The following is a 24,411-nucleotide window of genomic DNA, read 5'->3' as shown; positions in this document are numbered from 1 at the left end:
TCAGGGACTTGTGCAGAGCCACAAGGTCCCCCCTGAGCCTCCTTTGCTCCAGCCTGAGCCCCTTTCCCAGCTCCCTCAGGAACTCTCCAGCCCCTTCCCAGCTCCGTTCCCTGCCCTGGACACGCTCCAGCCCCTCCCTGTCCTTCCTGAACTGAGGGGTCGAGAACTGACCCCAGGACTGGAGGTGTGGCCTCAGCAGTGTCCAGTACAGGGGGTGAGGTTTTAGAATGTTGAGAGCTGTTGCATTTTTCGGATGGCTCAGGTGAGCCCTGGCCTGGCTGTTCCTGCAGCCAAGGAGCTGGGAGCTCCTCTGGCCAGAGGCTGGTGCTCTGGGGCTCCGGTTCTCCAGCAGGAGCTGGCACATCCCAGGCAGATGAGATCACTCCTGGAAGCCCACGGGAGTGCCCTGCTCGAGGGGGCAGAGCAGGGGCACTGCTGCAGGTGGCAGAGGCAGAGCAGCCCACGCACCCCTTACCTCTGCCAGCCATGCTCCTCCCGCCAGCTCTGCTCCATGGAACGGTGAGGATGCACCTGCAGACAGCCAGGGGCAGGAACAGGGAACTCCTCCTGGGGAGAGCTGATTTTAATCTGCTCATATCCCTGGAAAACGGTAACGCCAAACACCACAAACCACCGGCTCTGCAGCCTGGGCTGTTTGATTCCTGCCCAGCCAGAGGCAGGTAAACAAATGTGCCTGTAATTGTTCACATGCAACTCCCCATCACTTCCACCTCGAGCGTTCCTGCTGCTGCACTTTCCCTGGATGCACTGGTATCCATTGCACAGCCCTGCCCAGTGCCTGCACTGCTCTGTGACTGGGATGGCCTCTGCACGTGCCAGGGGCAGGTTCCAGGGCTCTGTGGGTCACTCTGTGTGACAGAGCCTCAGCTCGGAACCAGGAAATCATTCCAGCTCCTCAGTGATTTGTGGGATGTCCCTCCCCCACTGAACAACTACTTGAGAGTTTTTCCACTGTCCCAGGCTGCTCCCAGCCCCAATGTCCAGCCTGGCCTTGGGCACTGCCAGGGATCCAGGGGCAGCCCCAGCTGCTCTGGGCACCCTGTGCCAGGACCTGCCCACCCTGACTGTATAAAACTCCTTTATATCAATGTAAATCTCTCCTCTTTCAGTTCAAACCATCGCCCTTTGCTCTGTTGCCACAGGCGCTGCTAAAATGTTTGTCCACATCCCCATGATGATTGGGACAGAAAGACTTGGGGTCCACAAAACCCATCTGACATTGGAACAGTGAACAAACTGCATTTATTTACTTTACCCAATGAGAAAAACCTCTGATTTCATCTCTACCTGAGCCCTTTCAGGGGAGAAGGTCCCTGAGACAAAGGTCTCTGATTTATCAGGCAAAGGGACAACAAGATCAGGACCCGGGAGCAGCAGCCAAACACACTTGAAATGGAGAAAAAACAACCATTTTAACGCTGAGCAAATCAAACCAGAATATCCAAGGGACAGTTCCTCTCACTGGAAATCAAGGGCAGGATGCAATTCCCTGTCAGCCTGCAGCGAGGGGAGAGTCCCAGGCCCTGGACAGACTCAGCTCCTTCCTCTGACTCTCCTGAAGCCAAAGGGGGGCAGAGATGGATGGGAGATTGGGAATTGGGAATTCCTGGCTGGGAGGGTGGGCAGGCCCTGGCACAGGGTGCCCAGAGCAGCTGGGGCTGCCCCTGGATCCCTGGCAGTGCCCAAGGCCAGGCTGGACATTGGGGCTGGGAGCAGCCTGGCACAGTGGGAGGTGTCCCTGCCCATGGTGGGTGGGGCTGGGTGGGATTTAGGGTCCCTCCCATCCTGAACCATTCTGGGGTTCCATGGGGTCCCCCCAGGGTAGTGTCAGCCATGGGAGTGCTGCCAACCCCCTTCCCAAAGCTCTGGGGCAGTGCTGGAGCCTCAGACCTCCTCCAATAAACATGGATTTAAAACTATATTCTTTACCAGAATTGTTTGTGCGTTACAGCATTTCAGCTCGCCTTTTGTTTTTGCTCTTGGTGAAATCTGAAAGCAAACCTTTCATCATCCCAGGTTTATTTATCTGTTTGCTGCTTATTTATTTGCTCCCTTTCCCTCTCCCTTCCCCGCAGCTCCTGGGTGTCTGTGGGAAAGCAGAGATAAATTATCTGAACAAAACATGGGAATACTTGAAAAAGTCCTTCCCATAATTACAGGGAACAACATTTACTTTTCATCTCTGCTCCACATTTCCGTGTCGGCTCTAATCACTCTCGACGTCAGGCAGCTCCTGCCAGGAAGGATTTGCTGTCCTGGATCACTGGGCTGCGTTTCCCCCAGAGATGACCAGAACCCGACAGGCTCCCGGAACCGGGGAGCCAGTGCTGATCAAAGGCACGAGGAACAATTCATGGGGAAAAAAATTCAGGAGAAGGCAGTGCTTTCCCCCCAAGGCTCTGTCTGGCCGTAAAAATCTCACTGGAATGTCTGAACCTGCTTTTATTTGTAATTTTAACGAATTTTTTGTTTCCTTACAGCTGTTAACGGTGTTTGTGCTAACATTGGGCTGCATTTAACAACAGCACGGGTTTAATTCAGTGGCCTTTGCAAACACCCATTAATTTATGAACTTGGGGCACAAGAGCCCCAGGAAATGCCCCTGCCTGCTGTGGCACCAGCAGCGCCTGCTGCCAGCCCAGGGGGGACTTGGGCAGGTACCCGGAGGAGGGACAGGTGGCCCAGACATGGTGGCAGTGATGGCACTGGTGGTTCTGGTGGCACTGGTGGCAATGGCTGTGCTGGTGCCAGCGGAGGGGGTGGCAGTGGGTGGCCATGGTGGTGGCACTGGCAGTGGAGGTGGTGGCACTGGTGGTGATGGAGGTGGTGACAGTGACGTTGGAGATGGTGGCAGTGGAGGTGGTCCACTGGTGGTGATGGAGGTGGTGGCAGTGGTGACACTGGCAATGGTGGCAGTGGCAATGGTCACAGTAACAATAGTGGCAATGGTGACAGTGGTGACAATGATGACAACGGTGACAGTGGTGACAGAGATGACAGCGATGACAGCGATGACAGTGGTGACAATGATGACAATGGTGACAATGACAGTGGTGACAGTGGTGACAACGATGACAATGGTGACAATGATGACAGTGATGGCAGCGGTGGCAGCGGTGCCAGCGGCGGCAGTGGCCGTGCATGCCCCCACGCCTACGGCAGAGGGCAATCAAGCGAAGGCAGAGCCGTGTCTCGCTGGGCCCCGCAGGACACAGGTGCTCCCGCCCTCGTTAATGACCCGTTAATTGCCGATGGAATCCGTGGGGTCCCTCCGAAGCTCCCAGGCTGTGCCTGGATCCCGACCCGGCATTTCCCGACCCGGAGCTGCCGCCCTGGCTGTGCCCTGACGGGATTTCTGTTTTATTTGGAACAGCGGAAACTTCCCGGCCTCGTCTGTGCCCCGCTGGGTTCTTTGGGGCCACCCGTGGACAGGAATAAGGGGATCATTCCCGCAGGGATTCGGGATGCCAGCTGCGAACCGGGAACGCTTTGGATGATGCGGGGAAATGAAACTCGCCCTTCCCTGCCGGGCTGCTCCTGGGAATGCTGCGGAGCAGAGCGGTGTTGTTTTTAAAGCTTCCCATCGCTTCGGAGCAGGCAGGAGAGGAGGGGGATTTACCCCAAACGTTCTGGCACAGCGAGTGCCAGCATTCCTTGCCAGGGATGGAGGCGGGAACCCAGAGTAGGGAAGGTGCAGTTGGGGGCTCGGGAGAAAGGGGAGCTGAAAATAGCGGCAACAGAAAGGAGACTGCGGGATGTGCTCGGTGTGGCAGCGGTGGGGGTCCCGGGGTCCCGGCCCTCGGGGACACGCACAGCCAGGTTTGGGGCGCTGGCAGCTCTGCAGGGCAGTGGGAGCAGGATGCAGCTCTGCGTCCACATGGAGCTACCGAGGGATGTGCTGAAAAGGGCTGGGAAGAAAAAGGGCCTGAGCCAGCAGGGAATCGCCAGAGGGATGGGAAAGGGCTGGGGATCAAAATATCCGGCCAGGAATTCCTGATCCTGTGAGGCTGCCCAGCACCAAGAGCCCCGAGGGGGTTTGCTGGTGTCGGTGTCTCTGTGCTGGGGCTGCAGCTGCTGCCGGGGATGACCCCACAGCTGGGATGACCCCACAGCTGGGATGACCCCACAGCTGGGACGTGCCGGCCGTGTCCCCGTGCCAGCAGCACTGTGCAGGGCAGGGAGAGCTGGGGGAGCCGGCAGTGGCTGCCCAGCAGTGAGGGGCTGCCTGCCTCTGGCACGGGCAGTGGTGTGTTGGATACCGGGGCTGGGGTCAGACCAGTGGAATCGCCCTCTGGAGGGCTTGTGCTGCCCCATGGGTGATCCCAGGGGAGTCACCCAGCACTGGATCCCTGACACCCCCAGGCTCACGTTTGCTTCTGGAACCTCTGCTCAGGATAATCCTTAGACCTGCTGTGGATTTGCCCACAACTTGGCAAAATAGGGCCTCATTTTCTGGTGTTTCAGGATGGTTACCAAGGTTGGAGAGGGACTGGGGATAAGGGATGGAGGGACAGGACACGGGGAATGGCTTCCCACTGGGAGAAAGGGCAGGGATGGATGGGATACTGGGAATTGGGAATTGCTGGCTGGGAGGGTGGGCAGGCCCTGGCACAGGGTGCCCAGAGCAGCTGTGGCTGCCCCTGGATCCCTGGCAGTGCCCAAGGCCAGGCTGGACACTGGGGCTGGGAGCAGCCTGGGACAGTGGGAGGTGTCCCTGCCATGGCAGGGCTGGCACTGGGTGATTTTTCAGGTCCCTTCCACTCCCAAGCCATCCTGGGACTCCGTGATCAATGGTGGTGCTTTGATCAGAACAGAGACAGCCCCAGAGCAGGTGTGAGCCTGGACCGGGGGCACCTGCCAGAGGTGGTCCCTGAGCTGCAGCAGGGCCCTGCAGGCTGGGCAGGACAGGGCTCCGCTGTCCCTGAGGCAGGAGCCCCTGGGGTGACCCCTCTGCAGCCCGGCCGTGCCCCCAGCCCTGCCAGACCCCGTCCGTGTCTCGCTGGAAACGCCGGGGCCGCTGCACGCAGGGGCACAAGGACACAAAGCGAGGCTGATCCGTGTGACAAAGTGAGTGCTCAGCTCCTCTGTGGCTGCTGCCTCGTCCTGACACGCGGAGCAGTGGGGCTCAGGTCTGCGCTGTGACCCTGGCCCCGTGTCCAGAGGGCTCCTCCTGCTCTGCTGGAATTGATGTCACAGGGCTGCAGCACAGGAGCTCCCGGGGCTCCCCTGCCTCGCTCCTCCTGCTGCAGTCTCATGGGCTTGGACTGAAGCGCCGCTTTCTTCTGGCACTCTAAACCATCCTTTGAATCTTTTAGGCCTTAACATTGGGAAGATTTACATCATTTGCTTCGCTCAGCCCCCTTCCCCCAGCAGCTACTGACCTTGGGCCAGGAGGCCAAACACTGAGGCAGAATGAGCTCTGGAGCACAGGATGGAGCTGTGCCTGCCCCCAGTGCTGTGCTTGTCCCCATGGGGTAACAGAGAAACACAGAATCCAGAGTGGTTTGGGTTGGGAGGGACCCCAAAGCCCATCCAGACACCTCCCACTGTCCCAGGCTGCTCCCAGCCCCAATGTCCAGCCTGGCCTTGGGCACTGCCAGGGATCCAGGGGCAGCCACAGCTGCTCTGGGCACCCTGTGCCAGGGCCTGCCCACCTTCCCAGCCAGGAATTCCTTCCCAATATCCCATCCATCCCTGCCCTTTGACAGTTTAAATGTGAACAATGGTGTTCATGAATGTTCTGCAGCATTGTCCTGCCCAGCCTGGCACAGCTGCCCAGGGCAGAGGTGCAGTCCTCATCCCTGGAGGGATTTAAAGCCCTGTGGATGTGGCACTTGGGGACAGGGGTCAGTGTGGCCTTGGCAGGGCTGGGTGAACAGTTGGACTCTGACCCTAAGGACCTTTTCCAATGTAACCAATTCCATAACTTTGTTTCCAGCCCACTCGTTTCGGCTCTGCTCCCGTGCTGTGAGATGGAGCCCAGAATGGATGCAGTGACTCAGGGGCTTGCGAAGGCCTTGCGTGACTGAAAAAGCCATCAGCGAGGTTTTTAAGTGGATCTTCTTCTCATCAGCCTCGTGTCCTGCTCGTTTCAGGTCACTGGGAATGGGAGAAGCCTCTGCAGGATGCCAGGGTTGGGAAGAGCAGCACAGGCAAAGCTCTGCCAGGGCCCTGTGTGAGGGGAGCAGGAGCCCCCTGCTCCCACCAGCCTCAGCCACGCTCCCTGTGCTCTGGGATTTGCCCAGTTCCAGGGCAGCTGCTGGAACGAACCCTCCCATCCCATCCATCTCTGGAAGCATGGCACTGGGATTTTTGAAGCTAAATATGCATTTCTCCTTTTGCTTCATCTCAGCTCAGCAGTAAAATGAGAGAGAATCCACTCTGAGGCAGAGTTCTTGTAGCAAAAGCACTTCCCAGCCTACCTGGAGACAAGCAGGGATGGATAATTTAAGCACTAAAGTGGTTTTTGTGCCATGGCTGAGAGTGCCCAGGAGAGCTGAGCCTCCCCCTCACGCTGCCAGCGTTTGCCCAGAACTTCTATCAGCTTCCAAAGGGGCTTCATGGAGAGCAGGAAGAGAAGGCTCTTCCCAGAGCCTTAGAAATTATCCAGAAGTTCTGAGCGTCAGAGTTTGCCCACGCCCTGTGTCCTTTGAGGCTGTTCAGAGCAGCTGTGGCTGCCCCTGGATCCCTGGCAGTGCCCAAGGCCAGGCTGGACATTGGGGCTGGGAGCAGCCTGGGACAGTGGGAGGTGTCCCTGCCATGGCAGGGCTGGCACTGGGTGGGCTCTGAGGTCTCTTCTGACCAAAACCATTCTGTGATTCTCTTTTATTGCCACAGCAAATGCAAGTGAAATTTTGGGGTTTCCTGGTTTTCCTTCTGCTGACTTCACTCTGCTCCTGTCCCTGTCACACATCCCAGTCACCCAGAACCCGTTAAATCTGTATCCAGCATTTGCTCCTGGGCTATTCCTGACCTGTCCGTGGTTTCTTCAAATGCATTTTGCTGTCTGACATTAGAGAGATGTCAAAGAACTTGTGGAATGTGTGTCTAGTCAAGAATAATCTAATTTCTACAAGACTCATTTTGAATATCTCATATTACATTTCTGGTGCTCCTGGTTTTAATATCAGCTTTTTCTTTTAATGACTGAATATTCTCTGATAGAAGCCATTGAAAGAGCTGAAGATTTTCAATATAAACGGATGCCTTAGCTACTGAATATGTGAAGAGCTGATAAATTTGGCTGTTCATTACTAGTTCCTCATGGCAGGAAGGTGCAGAGCAGTGCTCTAATCTGATACCTCATGGGCTGACAGACCTTTTTCCCCCAGAAAACAAATCAGCAACAGCACCAGTTTGGATGTTCCTGAAACTGGAAGTGAACTTTGGGTATTTTTATCACATGCTCATTTTTTTCAGTATAAGTGAAATCAAAATAACTCCTAAGGAGGCAGCAAGAACACTTTGGGATCATGGGGAATATCCAAATGAGTTTGCTGGAATTAGTAGAGGAAGAGTGGAAAATGAAGGTGGGCCAGATTATTCTCAGAAAATCAAGGAATGAATGAAGCCATTGGGAAAGCCAATTTACCCCAATAAGCCAAAGCTACAAAGACTTTTAAAACACCACTTCCAGACTTGGGGAAAAAAGATGATCAATAGTTCAAATAGCATAAGCCAGACCTAGAATGTGTCTGGAGCTCGGAGCTGTTAAACGCAGCTGCCCCTTTTCAGCCTGTCTGTCTGGTAGCAGTCCCCGGCAAGAAAAACACCAGGAAGTTGTTTCTGTGAGCCGAGAGCAGCCGTGCTTTGGAAAGGGAAGGGTTTGCTCTGGAGGAGCGCTGCGGCCTCAGCAGCAGCACTGAGGATGCTGCCGGCAGCAGGGAGGAGCCAAACCCCCGCTGGTTAACTCCAGTATTTAGTCCGGACAATCCAGGCAGGAGAGTGGCGGTGCTGGTGGTGTACAAAGAGCCGGGCTCCAGCAAGGCAGGAGACAAACCCCAAAGCAGAGATCACGGCCAGATTTAGGGAGAGTTTTCCCTTTCCGAAGGCTGTGGCACCAGATCCGGATGCTGGAGGAGGACGGGGCTGTTCAGCACCAGGGAGTGCTGGGCTGCAGCCTCACCTGGTCCTGCAAACCAGGGGGCAGCTGCCACCCCAGGGCTGCCAGTTGTGCTCCCGGAGCTGTGCCTGGAGCGCAGCCCCTGGCCCTGCCCTGCCACAGCTGTACCGGGAAGCTGCTGCTGTTTGCTTTGGTCAGGCTTTGGTTTGCAAAAACCTCGAAATACAAAAGCATTCCAGAAGAAAACCATCCCAGGAGGGACTGGGAACAAGGCATGGAGGGACAGGACCCAGGGAATGGCTTCCACTGCCAGAGGGCAGGGCTGGATGGGAGATTGGGAACTGGGAATTGGGAATTGCTGGCTGGGAGAGTGGGCAGGCCCTGGCACAGGGTGCCCAGAGCAGCTGTGGCTGCCCCTGGATCCCTGGCAGTGCCCAAGGCCAGGCTGGACATTGGGGCTGGGAGCAGCCTGGGACAGTGGGAGATGTCCCTGCCATGGCAGGGCTGGCACTGGGTGGGATTTAAGGTCCCTCCAACCCAAACCATTCCATGTTTCTGTGATTCTATGAAAAGCTCAAGTTGGATGATGTCCATTCAGTCAAACTAATGTTTATTTAGGCTTTGGGAAGATTTCTATAGTTTTGTGCTCTTTGCTTTAAGAGGTGAATATTTTGCTGCACTGGGCTGTGCCCTGCTCCAGGTGTCAGCTGTGGCAGGGACACGGCTGCTCCTGCCCTGCTTTGGAGCTGGATAAAACATGGGGGTGTTGGGAGCTTCTCTGGAAGCTGGTGTTCCCAAGAGACCCAATTCTCTTTTTGTGTTGCAGTTTATTTTAGAGGGCACAGGGTTTATCCTTTCTCTGGCCCAGAGGCTGCCAGAGCTCCAGGAGCATTTGGGCAGCACTGCCAGGGGTGCATGGGGGGGTTGTTGGGGTGTCTGGGCAGGGACAGGGGCTGGATGACCCCTGTGGGTCCCTCCCAGCTGAGGGCATTCCAGCATTCTGTGCTTTCAGAGAGCAGGGCTGTCTCACACATCATCTCAGCACTGTGGAAGCTGAGCTGATGAAACGATCTCAGAAAAATAAAAAATCTCATGTAGTCAGAGCTTAGAGAGAAAAAGCACCCCATGCAAGGCTTCCCGGAGTGCTACAATCTCCTGGAAATAAATGAACAGATTGCCATGAATGAATAAACTGCTTAAGACACTAATTCACATTCAGGAGGCCACGGCGCCGGGGATGGGTGAGGATGACAGAGCTATTTGCCTGTGATTGTTGCTGCTCGGAGCTGGAGGAGGCAAACAGAAGGTGGCCGTGCTCTGCACACAAACTGCTGGGCACAGATGGCTCCCAGGGCTCCTGCCCACGGGAACGGGCCAGGAGCGTGTGCCAGCCTGGCTCCCTGCTCTGGGAAAAGGCGTCTGCAGGGGAAACCGCGGGAGGAGCAGCTGAGGGCACTGGCAGCGTTCAGCTGGAGAGGAGCAGACTGAGGGCAGAGCTCACTGGGGGCTGCAGCTCCCATTGCTGCTGCCTGGGACAGGGACAGCACCCAGGGAGTGGCTGGAGCTGTGCCAGGGCAGGCTCAGGCTGGAGAGCAGGGAAAGGCTCTTCCCCCAGAGGCTGCTGGGCACTGCCCAGGCTCCCCAGGGAATGGGCACGGCCCCGAGGCTGCCAGAGCTCCAGGAGCGTTTGGACAGCGCTGCCAGGGATGCCCAGGGTGGGGTTGTTGGGGTGTCCATGCAGGGCCAGGAGCTGGGCTGGGTGATCCCTGTGGGTCTTTCCAGCTCAGGAGATTCCATGATTTTGTGATTTGAAGAGAAAATACAGGAAATCTGGGCCACGCACTCACAGGACCATGGATCTGCGGCCCGGAGGGGAGGCTGCAGGCACAGCATGTTTGGGATGGTGATCAGGGAATGTTTCAGTGCCCCTTTGCTATTCCAGTGTTTCTGTGCAGCTGGCACCGCTCGGGCCCCACTGTCCTGAGAGCCAGGGCAGGTGGCAGCGGGACTGGGGCACCTGCCCATGGTATCCGTGGTGGCACAAGCCCTGGGCCCATATGCAGGGAGAACCATGGGCCCTTTGGATGTTTCCACAGCATTTCCCATGTGTGGCACCTCTTCCAGGGCTCCCCCAGGCAGAGTATCTCCCCACGGAGCAGCATCTCCCACAGCCTGTATCCCTCTCTGGATCACTCCCAAGGGCTGGGCAAAACCTAGGGCTGGGCCCTGCCTGTGTTTGGAGCTTCAGTGACCTGAAAGGTGATGAAACCTTTCAAAAAGCTCCAGTTCGCTGTGCAACAGCCCCAGGGAGGGGCCTGGAGGGCTCTGGGCTCTAAGATAAGCCAGCCTCTTGGTGCCAGGAGCAGCTGCTTCCCAACACCCACAAACGGGGATGTGAGGAGTTCCTCAAGATGACAAAATGGACCGAAGATAAAGATCTGTGTGAGAAAAACGTTTTGTTAGGGAAATCCTCGAGCTGAATTGCTGTGCTGAGTGAGCAGGAGAGGGGCTGCTCAGCCTCAGGGGGCACTGGGGCCGCTGCTGCTTCGGGCTCTGGCTGTGGGGTCTCAGTGGGCAGAGCCCACCCTGACCCCCACAGCAGCACCCTGACACACTGAGCCATCCTCACACCCAGAGCAGCACCCTGACCCCCAGAGCAGGATCCTCACACCCACAGCAGCACCCTGACCCCCAGAGCAGGATCTTCACACCCAGAGCAGCACCCTGACCCCCAGAGCAGGATCCTCACTCCCACAGCAGCACCCTGACCTCCAGAGCAGCACCCTGACCCCCAGAGCAGGATCCTCACACCCAGAGCCCATCCTGCCACCAGGGCAGCATCCTCCCACCCGGAGCAGCAGTGTGTGGGTCTCAGCACTCCGCAGCAGCTCCGCTCCGTGCTGGAGCTGTGCCCTTGCAGACTCTGACGCTTTTGGGAGGTGACCGAGGGGAGCAGAGCGGCTCCCGGGCCGCTCGTGGTGAGTGTTGGGCACACGCTGATGATTAATTAGTGCCGAGCTCAGAGGCTCGTTCCCTGTGCAGCTGGCACGGCGGGAGCTCACAGGAGCTGCCCCTTGGCTCTGGAATGCCAAGGAGCAGCCCCGCTCCAGGCTTGTTCTGGGGAGGTGCCCGGCTGCTCTGGACACAGATCCCAGCACAGCAGCGGCACTGGGGGCAGGGATGTGGTGCCAGGTGTGGGTGCCCCAGTGCCCTCCCTCTGCCCTCGCCCCGCCCTCCCTCTGGTCAGGAGCTTCCAAACATCACCCAAGGGCTTTGCCCTAAGCCCTCAGGACGTGGATTCTCTTGGTGACCTGGACACTGTAGGGCTGTCCGGGGGTTTTCTCAAATAAAACCACGATTCCATATTGAAATAAAATTAATTTTCCATTGTTTACAATCAAAGACTTAATGGAGGCCAGTGGCAGGCTGACAGCAGGTGACTAAAACATGAGAAATGGTGTTTGAATAGGGTGGTGCCTCCTCTGGCTGCTATTCCCAGCTTTCAGCAGTTCCTGTAGGGGGATTTCTCTGCTGCTGGATTTAATGGTGGTCTTGCACAAATATCCCCAAATTGCTTTCGAATCCCTCTATCTGCACCATCTGACAGCAGCGAGCTGCACAGATTTTATTATGCATCAGCTGAAAATGCGTTTGATTTGTATTAAACTTCTTTGAAGGTCTTTTTGCTATTTAATCTCCTTGAGAGTGGAAGACAACTGGAATATTGAGGTCATGGAAGAGTGGGAGAGCAAAGAGAAATGTGGTCCTGGAAGAGCAGGTGGGTGGGAGCTGTGCCTTTTTCCTTAAATCAAGTGCAGGAGAAGCTTTCCAGCCCGACTCTGGAGGATTTCCAGGCAGCACAGTAGCTATTTTTATTAAACTGTTTTCCTGAACAGCTGCCTACTCAGGAGTGTCCCTCTGCATTTACTTTCTGTCTCAATATTCCTTTGGTAATAGAACACAGTCATTTAGGCTGGGATAAAAAAGGGAATTAAAATACCTAACATATCCACAGGGCTGGCTTTTCTCGGTGCTTTGCTGCTGTGGGGAGTTGAGTTTAACTCCTAATTACATGGTAGGGTTTGCAGCCTCGGCAGCGGTGATGCTTTTTAGTAAATTCTAAGCGGCAATCCTTAAACAAGGCTCCGGAGAGAGAAGAGAAGGTGTTGGGTGTCTGTGCTGCTTTCTCAGGCTGCGTAAACCGGAACTGGAGCCCACCAAATGTTTTGGTTACCTGGGTGCGATTTGCACTCGTGCACAGGAGGTACAGAACGTCTCGGGGGCTGCTCGGTGTGGCAGGGTCACACGGGATAAAATAGTAACATCGAGGATTTACTCAGCACTCCCAGCACAGCACTCCCCAGTCCCTCTGCAGCTCTCCTGGAGCCCCTTCAGGCCCTGCAAGGGGCTCTCAGCTCTCCCTGGAGCCTTCTCCTCTCCAGGTGAGCACCCCCAGCTCTCCCAGCCTGGCTCCAGAGCAGAGAGGCTCCGGCCCTGGGAGCAGCTCCGTGGATTCCTCTGGATCTCTCCAGCAGCTCCACGTCCTCCCTGTGCTGAGAACCCCAGAGCTGGGTACTCAGGTTGGTCGATTACCCATTAATGAAATCTATAAAATACCTATTGAATGGTTGGGCTTGATGATCTTGAAGGTCTTTTCCAACCTAAGTGGTTGTGTGATTGTTCCCTTACTCAGCAGCAGACGCAGCCGTGGCAGAGCAGGGCTGCAGCGTGGCACAGGTGAGAGAGACACCTCACCCCATCTCCCCGTGTCCTGGAGCGGTGGCAGGCGGGGCTGTGGGCAGGGCAGAGCCCACGGCCGATGGTCCAGAGACCCAGTCTCTCCACAGGAACGTCCTGCCAGGTTGGGTCCGTGCTCAGCTGCTCAAATATGGGCGTTTTCTCACAGCAGTGAGTGTATATCCTAAATCCCAGAATGGTTTGGGTTGGAAGGGACCTCAGATCCCACCCAGTGCCAGCCCTGCCATGGCAGGGACACCTCCACTGTCCCAGGCTGCTCCCAGCCCCAATGGTCCAGCCTGGCCTTGGGCACTGCCAGGGATCCCAGGGGCAGCCCCAGCTGCTCTGGGCACCCTGTGCCAGGGCCTGCCCGCCCTCCCAGCCAGGAATTCCCAATATCCCATGAAATCTCCCCTCCTTCAGCTTCAAACAGGAAGTTCTGTGGATTTCTCAGCAAGAACAGAGGTGCATTATAAAACTCAGAGGGTGAATATGGCTGAAATTCTGATAGAGGACCCCCCACGCCTTTAGAGGAAACCTTGGCCAATTAAAAGGGCTGTTTCTGTAAAATTCCTTTATAATAATGCAGGTGGGACTGGGAACAGGGCACCACAAGCAGCAGTTGCACACAGAACCTGAGGATGCACAGTGCAAACTGTGCTGTTCAATATTTACAGTCCTAAAATTGGGAGCCTCTCCTTTGAAATGAGCTTTATCCTGGGAAGATTCTCCAGGACTGGAGCGATAATAGGATCATTTATAACAGTGTGAGTTTAAGCAATATTCCTCACTTGTACCAAGAGCAAGAAATCATGTCGTTTTTTCTTGCCAATATTAATCTGAATTTTAAATGTTTACAAGTTGAGCCTGTAAGACAATGGTCAGGGAGATTTGGGAGGAAAAATAAAGGGTGAACTTTTTGGGGGACTTTATTCTGTCCTGGAAATAAAGCCCTGGCTGTGTGCCCAGAGCTGACCCACACCGAACCCAGCACTTCCCAGCTGGTAATTTAGGTTTTGCTTTATGCCAAGGAAGATTAAAGGCTCCTGTAAAGTGCAAACCATCAGCTTGAAATATTGTCATGGACTGTATTTTCAGGGCTTTTTATATATTCCCCAAATAAACTGCTCCTGCAGCAGGGAGAGGAGAATAAAGGGGGCTGGAATGTAGGTCAGGACAGCAGGGAAGGGCTGCCAAGGTCAAAGAGGAGCAGTTCTTCATCTGCATCCTCCTCAGCACTGGAACGGCCCCGACTCTGGCTCGGGGCATCGAGGGCTGGGGGTGCCACAGGGCCCCTCAGGCCGGGCACGGGGGATTCTGGAAGGACAAACTAATGAAGAAAAATGAACTGCTGGCTGAGGAGGCCCTTGGTCACAGCACTGCAGCCTTCTGGAGGTGGTGATGAGGAGATAAAACACTCTGTGCTCCCCCAGCTCCTGCACTGCTGGGGACAGCGGGGACAGGGCCCTGCAGAGGGACTGGGGACAAGGATGGAGGGACAGGAGCCAGGGAATGGCTTCCCAGTGCCAGAGGGCAGGGATGGATGGGAGATTGGGAATTGCTGGCTGGGAGGGTGGGGGAGGGGCTGGGCTGGAATTGCCAGAGCATCTGGGGCTGCCCCTGGATCCCTGGCAGTGCCCAAGGCCAGGCTGGACATTGGGGCTGGGAGCAGCCTGGCACAGTGGGAGGTGTCCCTGCCCACGGAAAGGGGGTAGCACCGGGTGGGCTTTGAGGTCCTCCCAACCCAAAGCATTCAGTGAGTTTGATTCTAATTTGATGCACGTTGTGCTGTCAGGTCAGTGAGAGCCCCTCAGTGACTGCAGTGATGAAGGGCAGGCAGTGACCTGCAGGGTGTCCCCAGCCCGGGTCACTTTGTCCTGGCTGTCACAGGTGTGAGCTGTGCTCAGCTCAGGGCCCTGCTGGAACTGGGGCTTTGCAGGCAGCTCCAGCCCCCGGGGCCTGCAGGAAATCCAGTCCTGAGCTCTTCAGATAATAGAGATTGAGGATATCACTGCTCCAGCTGTGTCATTGTCTTGCCACTCCACTTCTTGGCCATTTTATTCTTCACTTTCAAGCCTTTAGTGGCTGTTAAGGAGGAAAATCAGGCCATGGAAGTGTTCAGAGCCTGAGGAGTGGTTTCCATGTGCTCCCATCCCACTCAGCCCTCTCCACATCTCCACTCCAGTGGGCTGTGCTGGGAGTGCGGGGCCTGGAGGGCCCCCAGGTGTGGCTTTGGGGCAGCTGGGCTGGGACAGGCTGGGGGTGTGGGACAGGCTGGGGATGTGGGACAGGCTGGGATGTGGGACAGGCTGGGCTGGGGATGTGGGACAGGCTGGGCTGGGGGTGTGGGACAGGCTGGGGGTGTGGGACAGGCTGGGGATGTGGGACAGGCTGGGCTGGGGGTGTGGGACAGGCTGGGGGGTGTGGGACAGGCTGGGGGATGTGGAAAGCACAGGGGATGTGTCACACAGGACACGGGGGTGGGAAACTGCCTCAGCATCCCAGGATGCCAGGGATGCAAGGAACCAGGGAATTGCACCTAATGAGAAACTAGGAAAAGGCACTGACTGATTTTTTCTCACCGTTTTTCTCTGTTCAGGTTTTACATATTTCTGCTGCTTGGAAATACAGTCGCTTGTGCAGCTCAGTGATGTATTTACTGCTCCTCCTCTGTGCTGCAGGGTCTGGCTGTGCCTTTGGGGGTGTAACAGCTCCAGCTCCACGGAGGGGTGAGCATGGATCTGGGCTGGCCCTGGGAGAGGCCATGGATTCAGTCTCCTCAGGAATAATGGACTCATGTACAAGCAAATGGATGCCAAACATCCCTGCATCACAAAGCTTGGTGCTAAATAGATAATTTTATATATTACATAATTTAATAATAGAAAAGCTTGGATTGGAAAGGACTTTGAAGATCATTTATGGTTATGCTACGTTGGCTTTTGTATTCCATATGTTTTATACATATTTTACATCTATATTTTATTTTTCACTTTAGAAGAAGTCTGCCCCTGGGGTCAGTCTGATCCCTGTGGAGATGGAACCCCGGGTGGCTCTGAGCGGTACCAGGTGGGGTGAGACCCCTGCTCCGAGTGCGGGTGATGCTGCTCTGGGCTGGAGGGGCAGGGCTGGGCTGGGTGGGGCTGTCCCACAACAGAAATGGAACCTGAAACATTTCTGTGCCTCTGCGCTGCTCAGTTCAGTACCTAAATTAGGGTCAGGTGCCAGAGTGGAGCCTCTGGGCTCCGGCAGCCCTCCCATGGCAACCTCTGCCCAGGGACGGGCCAGAGCACTCTGCAGGGCCAGTCAGTGCTGACAGCACAGCCAAACACCCAGAGCTGCTGCCTGTCTCCTGGGGGTGCCACCAGCATCAGCCCCGTCTGTGGGTGAGCATGGACTGGCAGGGAACACAGAGGTTAAAAATGGCAGCAAACCGAGCTCTCAGGCACAGATGGATTTCGGGGCTTTGCTTTCTTCTGTCTCTCTGCTGGCTGCTCAGGGTGCAGCTCTCAGGAGGCGCTGAAGAGTCCCTTGGGGCACTTCTGCCCATCCACTGCCAGAGGGCAGGGATGGATGGGATACTGGGAATTGGGAATTGCTGGCTGGGAGGGTAGGCAGGCCCTGGCACAGGGTGCCCAGAGCAGCTGGGGCTGCCCCTGGATCCCTGGCAGTGCCCAAGGCCAGGCTGGACATTGGGGCTGGGAGCAGCCTGGGACAGTGGGAGGTGTCCCTGCCATGGCAGGGGTGGCACTGGGTGGGCTTTGAGGTCCCTTTAACCCAAACCACTCTGGGATTCTGGGATTCCCAGGAGACACCCTGGGGGAGTTCCCCATGGCACGGGCAGCAGGGGAGGCTCTGGGGGCAACAACTGAGGCTGCTCTCTGGAAATAATTCAAGCAGAGAATTTCTAGATTGGCTAAACTGATTCCAAAAGTTGTGATACATTTCAATAATAATTTTTACAAGAAATCTGCTTTAAGATAAAGCAATCACTTTGACAGAAACTCTGAGCAGTGAAGATAAATTCAGGCAATTTTATTTTTCTAAAAGCTTCAATATATTATAGAAACCCAGACTGGTTTGGGTTGGAAGGAACCTTAAATCCCACCCAGCCCCACCCCTGCCATGGCAGGGACACCTCCCACTGTGCCAGGCTGCTCCCAGCCCCAATGTCCAGCCTGGCCTTGGGCACTGCCAGGGATCCAGGGGCAGCCCCAGCTGCTCTGGGCACCCCGTGCCAGGGCCTTATTGTATTTTATTTTATTATCAACCATTAACATGGTGTTTATTCAAAATGCATTTACTAAATCTTTCATTTTTATTGTCTCAGTTCTGTTAAATAAAATGCTGATGGAGATGAGTAATAAGTCGTCTTTGCTTGTCCCAGTAATGATCATTATTTTCCACTTGAAATTAAATTACGTTTAAATTTTGGTAATAAACAGCTGAATAGTAATGAATGCTGCAGCATTATCTTAATATTCTGCAATTTATCACTGCTGAGAACAGATAAATCAGAGTGCTAAGGGCAGCCAGTGAAATGCCAGGTCACAGGCTAAAGACAAACACTGATTTGTGTGGCATTAACTGTGCCGTGGTGTCACACACCTCTCACTGCCTTCAAAGGTAAAAAAACCTCTCCCAATTTTTGATAAACCTGGAATTCAGATTATTTTGATAAGAACTTCCCAGAGTGTGAGCGAGCTTGGAGTCGCTGCCACCATTTCCGTGAGTTGTCCCCTCACTATCCAGGAGCAGACACCCTCTCCCCCCGTCTTTTCTCCAGGCTTTACTCTTCCCAAATTCTTCTGAGCCCCGAGCCCCTGAGGCCGTGGCTCCCAAGTCCCCGCAGAGCCCGGGCTGATGGAGCCTCCTGGGCAGAGGCAGGACGAGCATTTGGGGTCCTGCTTGGGCAGGGCTGCCAGGGGGATGCCAACACCCAGGAGATGCAGGGGCTCTGCGCTGCACTGCCAGCTCCGAGGGGCGTGGGGCTGCGCGGGGGCAACCCCAGAGCCAGGCGGGTGCGGAGCCTCTGGGTGTCCCTGGGGGCAGCGGGAGGAGCCTCTGGCTGCAGGGATCCCCGGGATCAGGGAATGGGGGATGCTGTGCAGCACCACCCCACAGGAAGGACCCTGCCAGAGGCCTTCCACTGGCTGATGCAAACTCTTTTGGGAATGCTGCCCAGCGGGATCAGCCCTTGCCAGGACAATCCGTTCTGGGGAAATTGCAGGCCCAGGCAGGTGCCAGGCTGATAATTCTCTCCAGCGAACACCACTGCATAAAGTTTTCAAAAGCTAACTTTTGATTTAATGAAGCTGTCCCCTCTCATCAATTTCATTCTAGTCCTTGAGAGCAGAGAACCTTTTAAGTCTAATGAAAAATGTTAATAAACCTTCACATTGTGGAGAGGATTTTTCCCCTAATTCAGTAATAGCTGTCAGCACCTTTCCCCGCTCTCACCGTAACATGTTAATGTGCTGCGCTGGCTGCAGCCTCTGCTCTGCTTGCTGATCAGCAGAGCCTTCACAGGGACCTCCCAGCCCAGGCTAGACAGGGCTTGGAGCAGCCTGGGACAGAGGAAGGAGCCCCTGCCCAGGGCAGGGGTGGGATTGGATGGGATTTGAAGTCCCTTCCCAGGCAAACCCCGGTGTTTCCATGCTGGATATCTGTATCACACTTTAAGTACACCCAGCCCAGGGCATTTGCTTCGCCTGGAAGATGCTGTTTGATCCGAAATGAAGTTGTGCTGTTGGAGATGAGCAGTGAGGCTCCAGCTCAGCTGCACGTCAGAGCAGAGGGCACAGCTCCCTCAGCCATTCCCTTCTCCAGCCGTGTTCCGTGGGCTGGCTCAGGGGCTGGCTCGGGTGATGCTGTACCGGTGGCAGTAGGACACACGAGTGACTCAGTGCTCAGAACCAGCCCTGGCCCCCTTGGGCCAGTGGCCATGAGAAGAGAGAGGCCTCTCCCAGCACTTCAGCCGTGTCCTGTGTGGGGCTGACTGAAAGCTGCAAATGAGCCTTGAACAAAACGGCACCGAACTCTTCCCCACGCCAGTGGCGGCCAGCGGGGCTCTGCGGGATGTTCTGGCAACAGAGCTCCTCTGCCTGATGTTTAATTCAGGGCAGAGCTGGCGGTGGAACAGCAGCAAGGCAAATTTTTATTAAAATTTCCTCCCTTGAAGTCTCAAAGCAACCGGTGTCATTAGAGCCCGAGTGTGGTGCTGCATCGGGAACCAGGAGGCTCCCGGGTGGAACGGGAGCAGGATCAGCTGCAGGATCAGCTCTGGATGCAATCACCTGGCTCCTGCTCCTCATCCACAGCTCCCTCTGCTCCTCCAACCCGGGGCTGATGCCTCTGGGGAGGGGTCTCCCCTCTGGCACCCCCAGATGGGCCAGCACTGCTGGTGGGGCAGCCTCACCTTGATCCTGGGGACATAAGGAATACCTAAAGCTACTGGAGCGTGTTCCATGGGGAACACAGACGGTGAAGGGTTTAAAGGGACCACAGGAGGAGCAGCTGAGGGCACTGGGATCGTTCAGCTGGAGAAGAGCCTGAGGGCAGAGCTCAGTGGGGCTGCAGCTCCTCCCAAGGGCAGCTCCAATCTCTGCTGCCTGGGACAGGGACAGCACCCAGGGAGTGGCTGGAGCTGGGCCAGGCAGGCTCAGGCTGGAGAGCAGGGAAAGGCTCTTCCCCAGAGGGTGCTGGGCACTGCCCAGGCTCCCCAGGGAATGGGCACGGCCCCGAGGCTGCCAGAGCTCCAGGAGCGTTTGGACAGCGCTGCCAGGGATGCCCAGGCTGGGGTTGTTGGCGGGTCTGTGCAGGGACAGGAGCTGGGCTGGGTGATCCCTGTGGGTCCCTTCCCACCCAGGATATTCCCTGAACTGAGCCAAGTGGGGAGGACAACCTGAGGCTCCCCCCAGCACCTCCCAGGCTGCAGTGGTCTCTCCACCCTGGTTTATATAAATCCCTGTTGCGCTTGGCACTGCTCAAGGCAAGGGGCTTCTGCCATTCCATGGAATCCCAGAGTGGTTTGGGTTGGGAGGGACCTTAAATCCCACCCAGCCCCACCCCTGCCATGGCAGGGACACCTCCCACTGTCCCAGGCTGCTCCAGCCCCAATGTCCAGCCTGGCCTTGGGCACTGCCAGGGATCCAGGGGCAGCCCCAGCTGCTCTGGCAATTCCAGCCCAGCCCCTCCCCACCCTCCCAGCCAGCAATTCCCAATTCCCAATCTCCCATCCAGCCCTGCCCTCTGGCAGTGGAAGCCATTCCTGTGTCCTGTCCCTCTGGGCCCGTGTTCTGCTCCAGAGCAGAAGCGCAGAGCTGTGGGTGGGATCTGATGGCTTTGCCTGCACGTTGCGCTGGTGTCTCTGGTGGCTTCCCCTGATTTCTGTGGTTGGATGTTCTCCACCATTCCCGTGTTGAGCACAAGTTCAGTGACCTGGGCCATGCAGCGCAGCCCATCCGAAGAACCACAGAGCCCGTGGTTGCTGGGGAATTATTCATTATTCACCACGAGGTTCCTTTCCAAACTGCGAGCTGCAGGGATCAGCGCTGGATGGAGGAACTGTTTGTGGTTTTCCCGAAATAAAAACAAGACCTGGTTATCTGATCCCAGCAAACCCAGGAGCCCCAGGGCACCCCGTGGCCTCCCCCAGCCCTGGCACCGCTCCCTGCACGTGTCAGCAGGGCTGCAGCAATTTGTAACCAATAATGAGGCGGGTAATTAAGATAAACATGTAAAAGAAATGCCGTTTCTGGAAGGGAGGACTTGTTGGAACAGAATTTCTGATGTGGGAACATGAAAACTGACAAATGGGAATAATTTCATGCAACATGTAATTAAATAGTACAACTTATTAGCACTGGGGGTTGCTATGGCAAATAATTTATACGAATTGGGAAGGAAGGGCAAACAGATGCAGATAACAACAATACCTGGTTATCTGAGCTCCTGAAAGGAGCAGTCGGTGCTCCCGCCGTGAGCTCGGAGCAGCTGCAGCTCCCGGAGTGCTCTCCCTGCATCCAAACGTGCCCTGCTCCTGGGGATGTTCCTTCACATTCCTGTTCTGAATGGGAATTTGGTTTGCTCTAATTTCAAATGCAGTTTCGGAATAATTTTAGCATTCTTTTCAGAGTTGTGTAAAAATACCTTTGCTGTTCACAATATTTAAATATAAATTTATTTTTAATATTTTATATAATATATAATTTTTCAGAATTTTTTTTTTCACTTCAGAATAATTGACCAGAGCAGCTGGGGCTGCCTCTGGATCCCTGGCAGTGCCCAAGGCCAGGTTGGACATTGGGGCTTGGAGCAGCCTGGGACGGTGGGAGGTGTCTCTGCCCATGGCAGAACAAGATGAGCTTTAAGGTCCCTTTCAAGCTAAACCATTCTGGGATTCTGGGATTTTTTTATTTTGTTATTTTTTTGGAGTAGTTGAAATGGAACATCTCTGCTTTAAGATGTTCCTGCCTTCTCTTTTCCCTCTGGGAAGGGTCAGGAGTTGTAGAAAAAATCTTGAATATATTTTGCCTGATCTGAAGGTGACTTTTCACTGGATTAAGCTCTTTGCAGAAGAATTTTATCTCCTTTCTGTGCCTTAATTTTGTGCTTTAGTTATGAATGTTTATTGCTAGTGTTAACCAGATATTAGCTTGCTTATTACCAGCTAATTATTAATGACTAATTGATGGCATCCTCAGACATCTCCAGGGATGGGCACTCCCAACCTCCCTGGGCAGCCCCTGCCAAGGCCTGAGCACCCTTTCCATGGGGAAATTCCTGCTGCTGCCCACCCTGAGCCTGCCCTGGCCCAGCCTGAGGCCGTTCCCTCTCCTTCTCTCCCTGGCTGCCCTGGAGGTGTTTGGATGGCCCTGGATGTGTCCCCTCAGCCCAGCCCCGCCTTCACTGCCACGGCAGCTCCAGGATTGATTTGTTGTGTAAATGCCATGAAAAGTTTGGCTCATCCAGGATATATTGCCTCTATCCATTAAAAATACCCCAAACAACCAGACACAGGGCTCTGGGTATCTGCGAAAAAATCCTCTCTGCCCTTTTGGAGGGACAAAACCTGGGGAAAAGCTGCATTTCCCCCGAGCAGCATTCCCAGGAGAGGCTGAGCCAGGGCCTGTAATTGATTGCGAGTGTCCCTCGTTGCCAGCCATCCACGGGCTGATTCAAAGGAATAATTTTCTGATTATGAGTGTTTCTGGGCTGTGTATTAATCATTTACTATTCATTATTTCTGAACTGTGACTGACCACCTAAATTGAGTGCACTATTTCTGGGCCTCAATTAGGTAATTGAAACGCTCTTTAAATCAGAGTAATTAGCAGTGTGACTTTTCAGCTGAATCATTTTTTACCCTGAATTAATGGAGAATTCGGGGACTTGTGAGCGATTATGCCCATTCTTTGGCAATGATCTGAATTCTGTCAGATAAGGAGCAGCAGGAATTTGTGAATCGCCTTGAACAGACCTGACAGCTTCTATTTGTTAAAATATTCCCAATTCTGGGCTTTGAGGGCTCAGCCAACTCCAACAGTTCAGAAATTTCAAACACAATTTGTAACCAGTGAGCCACATTTGTTGCAGGAGCCATGATTTGGTGGCAGCATATTAATGCTGTCTCCTCAAGATGGTGGAAATCACTAATTCCACGTTTTCCGAGCTCCGTTTCCGCCGGTACCAGCGAGAGAAGAGCTGCTCAGATGAGCTGATCTAAATGCTGTGAGCACTCTTTTAGATGTCTCCACAAATTTGTTTCTGCTCCTGGTTTGTGTTCACATGGTGAATATTTCCCAGCAAAGGATTTCAGCAGCCTGAGCCTGCTCCTTCCCTCCTGGATGGGGGAATCGTTTGAATCCAGAGTTATAAATATTCCCAGTGCCAGCGAGTTCCAGCAGCGCAGCTTCAGATAAAAGGGGGTGTGAGTGAATGGCTCAAAAACGGAGCTTTTTGGTCCTAAAATCTTGGCAGGCCCCGCTCTGGTTTGTATAGTTAAAGGTGTTTCACTTCAGCCACGGGGATGTCGCTGTGGGGCCTCAGCCGGAGGGCCATGGTCAGTCCCCCTGGACACCAGTGACCAGCGGTGTCCCTCGGGGGTCCCTGCTGGCACTGGTGTCATTCATTCAGCACCTTCTCCAGGGACACAGGGCTCAGGCACCCTCAGCACATCAAGGTGACACCGAGCTGGGGGTGCAGGGACGCATCCAGAGGGACCTGGACAAGCTCCAGGAGCGGCCCATGGGAATCCTGTGAAGTTTAACAAGGCCAGGAGCTGGTGCTGCCCCTGGGTTGGGACAACGCCCAGGGTCAATCCAGGCTGGGATGAGCAGCTGGAGCAGCCCTGGGAGAAGGACCTGGGAGCTGGTGAGAGCTGGACCTGCTCCAAACCAGAACCCCCCTGCCCTGGGCTGAGCTGCAGTGTGGGCAGCAGGGGAGGGATTGGGACTGTGCCCCTGTGCTCAGGTGAGACCCCACCTGCAGAGCTGCCCCAGCCCTGGGGCCCAGCACAGGGAGGACCTGAAGCTGCTGGAGAGAGGCCAGAGGAGGCACCAGGGGGATCAGAGGGATGGAGCAGCTCTGCTGGGAGGAAAGGCTGGGAGAGCTGGGATTGTCCAGCCTGGAGAGGAGAAGCTTCGGAGAAGCTCATTGTGGCCTGCCAGGACCTGAAGGGAACCTACAGGAAAGATGGAGAGAAACAATTTCCAAGGGCAAGGCATGGAGGGACAGGACACAGGGAATGGCTTCCCACTGCCAGAGTAGGTTTAGATGGGATATTAGGATGAAATTCCTTCCCTGTGAGGGTGGGCAGGCCCTGGCACAGGGTGCCCAGAGCAGCTGGGGCTGCCCCTGGATCCCTGGCAGTGCCCAAGGCCAGGCTGGACATTGGGGCTGGAGCAGCCTGGGACAGTGGGAGGTGTCCCTGCCATGGCAGGGGTGGCACTGGGTGGGATTTAAGGTCCCTCCCAACCCCAGCCATTCCCTGGTTCTGTGATCTGTTGATGGAAGTTCCAGAGCCCATAAAGTTTGGTTTATATGTTACACAACAGCCCAGTCTCCCTCTCAGGCTCTCCTGTTTTTATCTGTGTGGCACCATCAGAAAGCTTTGCACAGCCTGGCTATTCCTACTTGATATTCAGGACATGAGGCTTTACAAGAGGAAATGTCTTGATGTATCTGCTATTTTATTTTTAATGAAAACATTTCTTGCACTGAAAAAAAGAGGTCACTGCGCATCTCCGAGTACAAATTATTGCATATGCACAGGAGCTGGAAAACCACGAGGTTTAGAAACCACTAAATTCCCACTCAACAGCACCTTTAGAACATGCAAATAAGGCGAAACCGAGCAGCACACTGTGGGGTTTGGAGCGCACAGAAATATCCTCCCCGGAGCAGCCCCGCTCCCCCGGGACCGTGCACCGGGAAGAACGGGAAGGGAAATTTTCCTTTTCAAAAAGCTTTGTAGAGCAGTGAAAAAATCGCTCCCGGGCAAAGGGCTGGAGGCTCTGATCCACCAAATACCTTCCCTGGAAGGGCCTGAGTGCAAGGACTGCACAAAGAGGAGCTGCAGAGCAGGGGAG

This window comes from Corvus cornix, chromosome 5 (assembly GCF_000738735.6).
Source record: "Corvus cornix cornix isolate S_Up_H32 chromosome 5, ASM73873v5, whole genome shotgun sequence".
Lineage (NCBI taxonomy): Eukaryota > Metazoa > Chordata > Aves > Passeriformes > Corvidae > Corvus > Corvus cornix.
The sequence above is the reverse complement of the archived record's forward strand: the minus strand, read 5'-3'. Positions refer to the sequence as shown.